Genomic DNA, 12,492 nt, shown 5'->3' with positions numbered 1-12,492 from the left:
AAATTTATTGAAATTAGTTATAAATTTACTTGAAGGGTTAAAATTCTGTATGTTTCATCTGGATAAAAGAAACACAGTATGAGTTTCAACTACAATAATGAGGAACGTTGGGCAGAGCCGCTTCCGATGTACTGTGTTTCACACACTTTTGTACATTTCGACAAAAAGTTGTCTTCTAATCCATAAAAATAAAATTTGGGCTTAGTGTCACTGCTGAAATATGTCATGCCTGGCGAATTTAGCCGCATTTTAGAGAAGGAGTAAGTGAAATCTTTTAAAAAATATAGAAGAGCGATAACTTCCTCAGCTCTCAACTGTCAATGAATTATTTTACCTCTGAGTCCTTTCTTCGTTCGCTAACCATATTAGCATTATTGTACCGAAGGCCTATTCTAACTTAACTTATCTGCGACGCCATGCTAAAAACTTCAAAGATACTTATCCTAGAAAAACGATGTATGCTACACATTCCTACAGAATGGAAAAGTTCAGCGTATATTCATTTTCGCTCTTCAGTCACTTAAATTTATAGAACCTCTACCTTCCTACATTGTCTGGGATCCTGTCTCACGAAATGTATTCATATACCTCACAAAGTACTATTGCTTATTAAAGGCATATAGCGGAAAATGGTTAGAAATTTGTTCAGCATGTAGTAATACATATATTTTCATTAAAATAAGATTTACTACTAAATAGTTGAAAATATTTTAAAAATTACAATTAATCACACAAAAAAACGTTGAAGGAGCCGCCAGAGTAAGTCGTGTAGGTATTGGTATACATAGGAATTCGCCTACTACATATAGTACATATTTATATAAAAAACAATAATGCCCCATACCACTGAGTCTACATTTGTGCGCCGCGCAACTTTCATATTGGAAGGGAAAAAATTAAAAATACTCGTATACCCTCCCTCATTCATTCATTCATACCCCAGTGGGTTTAGTGAATTACAGAAAATAATAACGCTATATAAAATTTGCATAGAAAGATTAAAATGTTAGACGATACATGCGGCGGTGGTGACGGTGGATGAGGCAACCGGGCGTAAGAGTGTGAACAATCGGAAACTTACTGTGAGTAGATAAATGAAAGGTAGCAGCATCGAGTCGTCCATGCCAAGGATGGTAATCCCGGATCCCGGAGTTGCGATATTCTGCAAGCGCCGAAAATCGCGAATTTGTTAACAAATATTCTTTGTAGTTTCTTTTGAAGTAAATGAAATGAGGTAGGGGTAGAAAATGTCTTTTAAAGTAAAACAGGAACATTGAAAAGAATTTTGTGGTTACAGCACTTAGAGAATTTTTATTATAATGAAAAAAAAAAAAAATCATTCCAACAGTAAATCTGCTTTGTATTATAATTTTAAGTTTTCAAGTTCTTAAAAAACACCCGGTATTATTATTTGAGATGTATTCAACTTCATGTATGCAAATAAATAATAAATTGGAGTGCTGACTTTATCAATTCAAGTCCAAACTTTGTTATAGAGGCTTTGTCCCACACAAAATAAAGTCGAAAGACTCCTCCTCCGTTCGATTCTACGTTACCGGAATAACCCAGATCTATGGGAAATGTTTATGCTGTTACAACGGCAACAACTCTTTCATCGTTCTTAAGCTTTTTGCATTGAGCGTATTTCGATATAGCTTAAGTTACTTTATCAAAAACATATCTACACGATAAAGCATTATTAAATGCGTACAAATCTACCTATTACCGTGTATTTTGTGACTGATGAAATAACTTTGACTGTAAATAAAGAATTATTTTTAAAACCAAATTATTTACTATTTTTTATATGGGTTTATTTGAGTTGCTGAAACAACATTGACAAAATTTGTTCATGTTAAGTTGTTGCAAAATAATAAATACCTAAATACCGAAATCCCGAGATGGTAATGGCAACATCCCGAAAATTCTGGGTTCGTACAAATCGGCAAAATGTACATCCCTAGTGCATACGCGCTAGTCAGCCGGTAGCACTAATATTATACATTCTGTCAAATAAGTACCGGGAATTGTTTAATAAAACGCAAAATAATTGTTTAATCATCAAAATTTATATTATCGCCTTCAGAATAGGCCCCATTCGAGGCAATACACATATGCGAACGATTAGTCCAGTCAACAAACCACCTTTTAAACCCGTGTGAAGAGATCTTCTTCAGCTCCTTCCGCGAATTCTCCTCTATCGACTCAAAGCGGCGTCCGCGTAGTGGCAATTTAAGTTTTGGGAAAAGGAAAAGGAGGCTTAATCCGGTAAATACGGTGATTGTTCGATGATATTTTTCGAGTTTCTGGTCAAAAAAGTGTCAACAATATGATCCCTGTGAGACGGTGCGTTATTATGGTGCAAAATTCATGAGCCTTCTTTCCACAAATTGGGCCGTTTCCTAGACTTTCTCGAACGCCGCATAGCATTCAAATAATATTCTTTATTTACCGTTGTAACCATTTGTAACGGATTCCGAGTGCACATCATCATGATAATCAAAGAAAACGAGTAGCTTGACTTTCACTTTGGACCGGCTTTGACGTGGTTTCTTGGGTTTCGGCTCATGTGGATAACGCCATTCAGCCGCCTGTTGACTGGTTTGCATGTCCTACTTATATACCAACGTCACATCAATTACGATGCGCTGAATAAATGTAGGGTTCGAATTCACTTGCTCAAGATGAATTTTTTGAAAGAAATTCAACACTCTTGGAAGGAGTCGAGCAGCAACGCGTCTCATGCCGAATTGATGGTGTAAAATGTTGGGAATTGATTCGTGAGAGACGCTAAGGTCACGAGTTACCTCCCTCAAACTTAAATGATGCTTTGATGGTTTTCCAGCACTATTTTGTTGACTGTGCCGACGTTTTCATCCGTTGAAGATATTTTTCTCGATAGTGAAAATCGCAGAGCACACTTGCGGTTGACTGATATAATTAAATGCCAAAAATAAGCTAATTGACAGATCATCCTCAAGCTCTGCGGAACTATAGAGGACAGTTGTACCATCATTTCAGCAAAAAAAATTAGTCATATGGGTAACGCGCGCTTTTGAGATGAACAATTCCCGGTATTTTTTTGACAGAATGTGAAATAAGCAAAAAAATAATTCTAAAACACACCTGTTAGCTATGAGGTGCGGCAGCTGGCGGATGTTAGTTGGCGGCGCATTTAGTTGATTTAGTGTAGCACGCTCACACACTAAACAATTACGCCTCAACATCGCGAGCATTTGACGTAGTCATCATCACTCTTTGCACCAGCAACAGCATCAACGAATAGATGGAGACATACAAATGCACTGAGGCGGAATGGCTGATTTTGAAAAGAGTTTACCCTGTAGGGAAATTCACTGGCTCAGAATTAGTGCCCTTTTTGGCGTTCTTTATTGCACAGAAACTCTAAATTGAGCTCAGTGATAACCTAGGAAGTGGCACTTGTCTGCCGCTGCATCTATTTTTTTTGTTTGTTTTTAGTTTTAATTCTCTGTTTACGTTTTTTCAATTAATCTCCAAGTTACTATAATTATAAAAGAATTCAAAAATTTTCTGAATTTCATACAAAGTGATTCATTTTTAATAAAATTAGTAAAAATTAAATTTAAAAAATTAAATGCGATTTGCAAGGGGTGGGTGGGCCTTGTTTTTGTCGCCATGTATGTATGAATGCGCAGATATTTATACGCGTGTTTTTAATTTTCTATTCATATCTTCTTGGAGTGAGACAAAGAAACATATTATGTATAGATCCATAAAATCAATTGACTAGAGTCCCGTTGTCCCAGAGAGTCGTCAGACGTGGCAACGAATATGATTTCAACAAATCCTAAAACTGAAAAATTTCAGAATGTAAATAGTAAATTAACGATTAAAAAAACCTAAAAGATTTAGGAACACTATTATAAAGGACTTCCGTTAACCAAAAATAATACTATTTTTACTAAATACCACAGGTAGGTAGGTGAAATGGTTGAAGTGCGGGCCTGGCACTCCTCAAGTAGCACTAAAGCGCCGTTTTAATACCATTATGAGACTCAATACCACAATTTTGAAGGGAATTTATGCGGAAAATCTACATTCGATGTACTTATATCAAATCTAAAAGATTATGTTCAAATATCCCTGCTTGGGGTTTTTCGAGGACGATAAATTTGGTGAGGCTCCAGAAAACGTGCCTAATCTGTTTGCTGACATTTTTATATCGAATATTACTTCTGATGATATTAAATCCCCATCAAATTTTCTTCAGATATCAATTAAATGTTGGTGCTCTACCATTATTGTCTGAAGATATTTGAAAAGTGTTAACTTCACATAAGGGCTCTATTGAAACTGATGTCTGCTCACTTAATGCAAAACTGTACTGCCATCGTTGAGCCACATTTATTGATGATTAGAAACTCCTATTCTAAAATGTGGTAAGAAAAACAATGTTAGTAATTATAGGCTCGTTTCAAAACTCTCTTCTATTTCTAACTTTTCGACCTTTCGAACTTTTACCATAATTCAGGGCGGTCTACATGCTCGGGCATAGCGGTTTTCACTGACTACTGCACAATGGCGTTCTCTGCGGCAATCCAGGTGGACTGCATTTATATAGACTTCTCGAAAATCTTTGAAATAATCCCTCACTGAAAACTAATCCAATACTTGTCTGTTTAGACTTTCGTTCCTGCTTTTTGCACTAAAATGCTACTTATCCAACAGGATAAGAATAATTTGTGACTTCTTCAGTGCTTCCAAGGGTAGCGTTTAAGGTTTGCTTTATTGTTTGTCCTATGTATAAATGACATTAGTAGCTGTTTCTCAATTGCAAATTCTCTACTTTATGCAGACTATCTAATGATGCTCACTATAACCACCGGCCTTAACTTATGGTGATTGAAATGTACAATGTATCTTTAAATATAAGCAAAATCTTGAATATGACATATGCGAAGATTTCGAATATTGTTGTTGTATCACCATAAACATACAAGTATGGAGAACGCTGTCTGAGTGACAGTCGTTGGTCGGAAATAATTGTGGGCTGTTCTGCTGATATAGAACCGGCTGTCGTGGGGACGATTTTGAAAGGTGGAAATACGCCCAATTGCATCTCGCATGTTGTTCTGCATAATGTGAGCGAAATTAAAGATCTTGGAGCTATGTTTGACTCGAAAGTTTCTTTTAACAACCATGTATGAAATACATCATTGCGAAAGTCTGCTCAGTACCTGGTTTTGCGCGTCGAGCAGTACTAATTTGACGGAGCTATATTTTTGAAATTATATATATATTTGGCGCGTGCACTCTTTCTGGGTATTTGGCCGAGCTCCTCCTCCTATTTGTGGCGTGCGTCTTGATATTGTTCCACAAATTGAGGGACCTACAGTTTCAAGTCGACTCCGAACGGCAGATATTTTTATGACGAGATTTTTCATGGCAGAAATACACTCGGAGGTTTACCATTGCCTGCCGAGAGGCGACCGCTATTATAAAATTTTTTTCTTCATTTTGGTGTTTCACCGAGACTCGAACCTACGTTCTCTCTGAGTTTCGAATGATAGTTTTTTTCTGAAGTCAAAAATTGTAGAGAAAACGAGCCAAAGGTAAAAATTTACATTTCCGGCGTGACCAATCCGATCACTATATTTTCGAGAACAGATGGATCTAAATGAGTAAAGATAGATATAAAAAGTTGTTGCATAGCGAAAGCGCGAGAAGCTGCCTCCGTGACTACCAACAGCGTCTCTCAAAATTCGGGAACTCTAGTTTCGAGGTAACTACGTCAAAAGTCAAAAGATTGTCGATAGAACTTACTTATGGGACACTATAAAAAAACTGTACGAAAATTGTTAAGACAAGTCCAGCCATCTGACTCACTTCGAGTGTTCTCTTCTTCGTCAGCGGGCATGGACTTTTCTCTCGTCTCACGGGAACGCGCCAGTAAAATCTGTCCACACCCAACATCTTTTGCTGCAGATGTCGTATCGTAGATGTCGAACACTATCTCTAATATAATAGCTAATTGGCACAGATTGCAGAATCACCCTTCTTATGGATTGGGCAGAGCACACTTAAATTCCAATCGGCAGGCATGCTTTCATCCAACCATATTTTGCATAGAAGCTGATGCATGCACCTTACCAGCTCCTCGCTGCCATGTTTGAATAGCTCAGCCGGCAGTCCGTCGGCGCCCGCGGTTTTGTTGTTATTAAGCTGCATTATCACTATTCTCACCTCGTCATGGTCAAGTAGTGCAACGACAGTTCCGTCGTCAACGATTGGGGTATCGGGTATACATTATCTGTGACATGCGCAGCTGTCGGTATTTAACAGGTTCGAGAAGTGTTCCCTCCATAATTGAAGTATGCTCTGGATGTCAGCCACCAGATCACTGTCTTTGTTCTTACAGGAATGCGTCCCGGTCTTAAAACCTTCTGTAAGCCACCGAACTTTCTGGTAGAATTTTCGGCGTTGTTGCTGTTGGCCAGCATCTCAAGCTCCTCGCACTCACGTATTTCCGCCTCTCGTTTTTCCTTTCTGATAATGCGTTTCTCTTCCTTCCTTAGCTCTCGGTAGCCATGTGGGATGGCTCGCGTTGCGCCCGATCGCAGCGTGGCTCTATAAACAACATCTTTTCTTTCTGCGACAGCATGACATTTCTCGTCGTACAAATTGTTTTTTCGAGCTCGCCAGGATCCGATTTCTATTTCGGCGGCGGTACGTAGAGAACGAGAAATGTTGCTCCATTGTTCGTGCATGCCGGATTGTTGGGCAGTACTCAATGAGAGCAAGAGCGAAAGTCGAGTGGCGAATCTGCTGGCTAACTGTTGTGATTGCACCTTTTCGATGTCGAACATTCTTTGCGTAGTTAGATGTACGTTTTTTGATATACAGAGGTATGTGCGTAGTTTTGCTGCAACAAGGTAATGATGATCCGAGTCGATGTTGGGTCCTCGGATCGTACGTACATCTAAGACATTAGAAGCGTGTCTTCCATCTATCACAAAATGATCGATCTGGTTTGATGCGGATTTTTGCGAGACACTCGCACGTAACGGGTCCCAAACCCAGCGCACAACCAGCAATCCTAGGATGCTTCGCCTTCTCACGTTGGCTCGGGTGCTCAAACGGGTGCTCGGAAACTACCCAGAGGATACATGGGCTAATTCCGGAAGTTGTAAGCTGCTTGAACCATATGTAGAAAAATCGTTGTGGCCAATCACAAGTGAATGGCGATCAGTAACCTTCCCCACTTGCGGGGACTTCTACATATGGAACCACCCTCCTTGCTTTTGTATTCACATACATTTAAAAACTGTACCGCTTGTTTAACGAATACCATTTTGTCGTTCATGTCTGTTTTTCAGAATTCAAAAAAAGAAAAAAAAATTTGTGAACTCAATGCCCAAATAAAAGCTCACTCGATGGGAAGAAAAGTTTTACAGAATATCTGAAACTTTTAATGCATTTTCTAATATGCAAGTCCCGTACACATGTACTATGCAAGTATGTAATATATATTAAGGTGGAGTGTATGGGATTTTTTTTACATTGAGCTTTGAAATGGCATAGCAGTGAGAAGTTATATTATAAGAACTAATAAAAATCACAAAATTTCTTAGGATAAATTTTTGTAGCGCCCACAATTTAATCAAATCACTAATATAATCCATATATAAGAGATTTTCCGTTTGTAACTTGTTTTTTAATGCAGTACGTAAGTAGAAAAGAATACAAGTTTTAATACTAATAAAAAATTAATAATTAATAAGACCTACACAACTTATCAGCCACAATGCAGACTCATAACTAAAAGTCATTTGATGCCCCCAAGTGCATCAATAGTACTAAATAGCGTTATAAAACCGTTGAACCTTAGGAGGCCATGAAAACGCTTTTAAATCAATCTTAACACTAATGGCAACCAATTATGAATCTTGGCAATTTTAGAAGAGTAGGTATAGTAATTTTACAAAGTAAACATGAAACGGCGGAATTTAAAATTGTTTACAAAAATTAATGGTACCGGGGCACTTCTTAGCATAGAAGGAGATAAATCATATTTTGCACCCTTGTTTCTGGAATAGAAAGACAACTTTCTGCAGGTCCGCCAAAAGCGATTAGAGAAATGATAATAATTCATTCCTCCCTAATATATAGCTATACATATGTATGTATGAACATACGTCAATTTGAAAACAAAATAGCCACTGCTAATCCTTAAATTGAACTGAAGCGACGATAAAAACAAGCAAAAAAGTCTGACCAAACTACCAAAAGTCACTTGATGCCAAAAACAATGAAATTCTACCGCACATAGCAAAGAACTAAGGACGAGCCAACTTATAGTGTGATCAGAGTGCACGACATTGACATGCGCCAACATAACGACGTTCGGTTGCGGTGAAGTGTGCGTCATATGGACGAGGTGGAATAGGCTGCACAAGTGAAGCAATATTGTTCACTTCCATACAAAAACTGGCAGGCTTATAGGATAGACAGGATAGTGGTGCGTCGAAATCCAAACAAAAAGATATAAATAAGGCATTTCAAGGGCCTAACATCTACGAACAAATACATTTTGCGTATATAAGAGTACGTACACGTATGCACTTGTACATACATACATCCGTACATATATAGGTAGATGCATGCTTTTATACAAATGTCACTGGCGACGTTTTGTTATTGTACGTGCTTTGTTTCACAATGAGTATAGATGTCTACTACATTGTTCTCTCGACAACAATTGCTGCACCAGCAACAAACTCTATGATAAAGTTAGAGAATTGATGTAAATTGTTTAACGGAAAAAAATAGGAATTGCTATTTAAAGTATGCGCACATACAGCGCAACAATAGGAGCCAATACATAGTTTCGAGACAGTGGATCCTGGCACTTGGCATGGCATGGTTGGCGACCAGTGGGCGCCTCTGTAATAAATAATATGTATATGAATATGTTGATTTCACATTATCTTTCTTCCACATACGCACATAAAACATCAGTAAGGGTATTAATATATAGTACATACTTCTCAATTTCAGTGGTGGTTCATTCCCTACTAAACATGAACGAAATTTCAAACTTTATACAAAAACTAGAAAAATCCCACAAACTTTTCATCACAATTAGAAATTTTTTAGATATGCAGCTTTAGCCTTTTTGATTTTAGTATATATAATAAAGTACAAGTTTGAAGCAACTCAAAATTCTCGTTTCTTTTATCACTTTTTTCTCTAAGGACATTGAGCTTCAAAGTAAAAAATTACAAAAAATCAACGGGATTTAGCAACTTTCATTTTGAGCTTTATTAAACTAAGCTTTAATAGACTATAAAACTGCACACCACAAATATTTCCAGAAGTTGTAATTAAAAACCGTGAAATTAGGATAAAAAATTTGTTGAATTAGTCTAACTTTTTTTATAAAAGATTAAAATTGGTATTATCTTGGTATTACCTTTTTTTATTAATGAGCTATACCCTGGCTAGTTGAACAACATTAAGAATTGAATGAAAGGCATCTTAGAATGGCGTTAAAAGCTTTTGCAGTCTTTGACACGGCTATCGAGTGGTTCAAGGAAACTCAAATTTTCTCGATAGTACACTTGCCCTTAGAAATTTTCAAAAAATACGTCTGTGATGAAAATACTATTTTGGAAAAAAATTACAAAAGGGTTTTGAAAAATTATAAAAAGGTTTGAATTAAATATGAAATTATATTTTAAATAAACTGTATTTATTTAATGAGTGAATTATTTTAAATTGCGTTTAAATTTCTGATTTGAGTTCTGTGGACAATCTTGGTTGACTGAACAGGCCTTGCACGAATTTGTTACTGTAGTTACATAATTTTATTTATTCATGTCTGGGCGTGCATAAGACTGATGTCTGTTGCTATCGCCATATATAACACTGTCGCTTATACCTGAAATTAATAGATTCTTGAAGAAACGAGATAATTATGTTTCGTTACAATGAGATCATAGGTACTAGTTGATTGCACAAATTTCTCAAAAAGGTGTTTCTAATTGTCGTATTGATAAGTTTATGCAATTATATAAGTAATATATGTATAAAGTATGTATTTTGCATATGTAGGTATTAAAAGATACCTATCTGGTACAGCTATTTAATGCCATTTCAAGTCTACAGTAACTACAGTACTATCCAGTTAGTTACCTATAAATGAGCTCACTCTGTATAAGTTGAGAGGCTCTGCAAAAATTCGCACCAAATGTAATTTCATGTACTGAGAAAAAAAGACAACTGTGTACTAGAACCCGTAAAGTTTTAAACCCTTCTCATGTTCCGAAACCTTGGGAATTTCGAATATAATAACTGACAAACAACAGATCTGAGAAAGCAATTACCACATTCACTTCCTCTTCTTACTACTTTCTAGTTATATAAGTAATATATGTATAAAGTATGTATTTTGCATATGTAGGTATTAAAAGATACCTATCTGGTACAGCTATTTAATGCCATTTCAAGTCTACAGTAACTACAGTACTATCCAGTTAGTTACCTATAAATGAGCTCACTCTGTATAAGTTGAGAGGCTCTGCAAAAATTCGCACCAAATGTAATTTCATGTACTGAGAAAAAAAGACAACTGTGTACTAGAACCCGTAAAGTTTTAAACCCTTCTCATGTTCCGAAACCTTGGGAATTTCGAATATAATAACTGACAAACAACAGATCTGAGAAAGCAATTACCACATTCACTTCCTCTTCTTACTACTTTCTAGTTTCTCACAAATTTTGACATCAGCACAAAAATTTGTAGTAGTATTCCTAACTTTTGCATATACGCGTTCGTTAAGACCAAAAATTACCCAGCAAAGTGACAATTTGATGAAAGAAACATTTTACCCAGCAAAAATTACTGTACCATTGTACCCTGGAAATGGTTCAGAACAGAACAAATTGTACTTCTCCTAGTAATGGTAGAAGATAAAAGCATAGTTTCCCTCTGTATAACATAAAGGCGAAATATCACATACTTGTCACAAAAAATTTAACTGCACTTTATGGATTAGAGGGGGTAAAATTTGCCAAGAAAAAAAGATCATTTTCCAATGTCTAGATGTACACACATATGTATGTATACATATATGCATCGTTCATCTATAAAAATACAAACTTTGTAGAGCAATTCTAGCGCTTTTTTATTACTATGAACACACTTTAATGCGATTTTTATTGAATTTTTGCGCTCAAGAATATGACAACTTTTCTGATGACAATAGAAACTTTTGCGTATGAAATAAAACAGCAAAGGACGAAAAAAGAAAAGAACCAAACCTTCGTACATTTGCCATGACGGAAGTGTGGGGTGCCAGTATTTGTTTCCGTTTTCGTTTCCCCGTTTGCCGACATACAAGAATGTTCAATAGTCCAGCAAAAAATTCTTCGTTCAAAATTTTCCAGCAGACAGCAGAGAAATTTGTGTAATTTAATTTAGACAACGCCATTTTAGGTACCTTAATGAAATATGGTGCATTTTTATTGCACTCAACTTGCAGAATTTGCATGGATTTTATTTCAAATTCCCCACAATTTTACGTAATTTCTTCACAATGAATTTTCTCGTTTTTGTTTTTTTTTTTTGGTTTGGTTATGTCAGTATCATTTAATTTGAAAAACCAGTCACGTAGCTACATCGAAATAGAAATTGAATTTTTGGTATTTTTAATCAAAGAAAAATGATAAAAAAGTAAACCTTAAGTTTAGTTGTTCAAATTTTATTTTACTTCGTCGATTCGTTTTTTTTTTTATTGTACGATTTTCCACTTTCGTTTATATTTTTTTCTTCCTTCTTGTTTTTATGGTTCAAATGTTGTATTGGTTCTTTTTTTGTTTTTGTTAGACAAGCGTGGGCAATTAAAGTGCAATCAACCGTCTGGCTTGTGATAAGCGCAACGTTGAACATTCACAAGCACGTCCACAAAACAAATACGTACATACTATAATACATGAATTATATATCCCTACACGACACTGCTGAGCACTTTAGACATTGAGGTGTTTGTGATAGCCTCATTGAGCAGTAGCTGAATAGCTTGGTGCGTGACTACCATTCGGAACGGAAAACGTCGGTTCGAATCTCGGCGAAACAGCAAAATTAAGTGATAGTGACAATATAGTCACTCATATATTTGATACTCAGGGGTATAAATTGATTATGCAATATTGCCTTAGTATTGCACTTTGTTTTACTCAATCCATGTTTCAGTAAATGATGAGGTGTGTTTGTTTGCGAAAAAACTGAGATTGTGTTGGTGATATACGAAAAAGGTCAATCTGTGTAAATACGTGCAGAGCAGGGTTCTTCTACTGCCGAATCTCCGGCGACGTGACAGCCGAAGTTACTCTCGCAATTTTTCTTGGGATGGACAAACCTGGTAATCTATAATCCTTGGTTCCAATACAGTGTAAATATCGGAAAAAATTAGCGAGTTTATAAGAATATAAAAAAAAATTAAAACGCTG

General features: G+C 36.3%; 1 protein-coding gene across 1 annotated transcript in view; it reads right to left on the bottom strand.

The window, feature by feature from the left end:
• Positions 1 to 12,492, bottom strand: part of LOC128861840 (probable serine/threonine-protein kinase DDB_G0282963) — a 147,425-nt gene that overhangs the window by 111,067 nt on the left and 23,866 nt on the right. The window lies entirely within an intron of this gene.

Source organism: Anastrepha ludens, chromosome 4 (genome assembly GCF_028408465.1).
Source record: "Anastrepha ludens isolate Willacy chromosome 4, idAnaLude1.1, whole genome shotgun sequence".
NCBI classification, from domain to species: domain Eukaryota; kingdom Metazoa; phylum Arthropoda; class Insecta; order Diptera; family Tephritidae; genus Anastrepha; species Anastrepha ludens.
Note: the sequence above shows the minus strand (reverse complement) of the source record. Positions and strands in the feature narration are given on the sequence as shown.